Here is a 334-nt window from a genome sequence, read left to right as displayed (position 1 = left end):
ATTCCCCCAGATACATGCTGGGATCGAAGCTTCTCAAATCTCAACCTCAACCCTCAGCATCTCCACCTATAGGACCCTAAAGCCAGCGCTAGACAGGCCCAGACATCCTGCTCTGACTCACCTTAAAGCCGAAAAGTACACAATTATTTTCGCCTTAAAAAACTGGCCTTGTCTATGGCCATGCCACCCTGAACAAGCCTGATCCTATCTGATCTCGGAAGCTAAGCAGGGTCGGGCCTGGTTAGTACTTAGATGGGAGACTACCTAGGCATTAAAATAAAAAATAAAAAAATAAGGGATTATAAACTGACAAGGTCGTTACAATCTGTGAGGT

General features: G+C 45.2%; 1 protein-coding gene across 1 annotated transcript in view; it reads right to left on the bottom strand.

The window, feature by feature from the left end:
- LOC102885244 (nodal modulator 1) overlaps positions 1-334 on the bottom strand; it is a 49,444-nt gene that overhangs the window by 6,048 nt on the left and 43,062 nt on the right. The gene's annotated exons all lie outside the window — the stretch shown is intronic.

This window comes from Pteropus alecto, unplaced genomic scaffold (assembly GCF_000325575.1).
Source record: "Pteropus alecto unplaced genomic scaffold, ASM32557v1 scaffold34, whole genome shotgun sequence".
NCBI classification, from domain to species: domain Eukaryota; kingdom Metazoa; phylum Chordata; class Mammalia; order Chiroptera; family Pteropodidae; genus Pteropus; species Pteropus alecto.
This window is presented reverse-complemented; position numbering and strand designations above follow the sequence as displayed.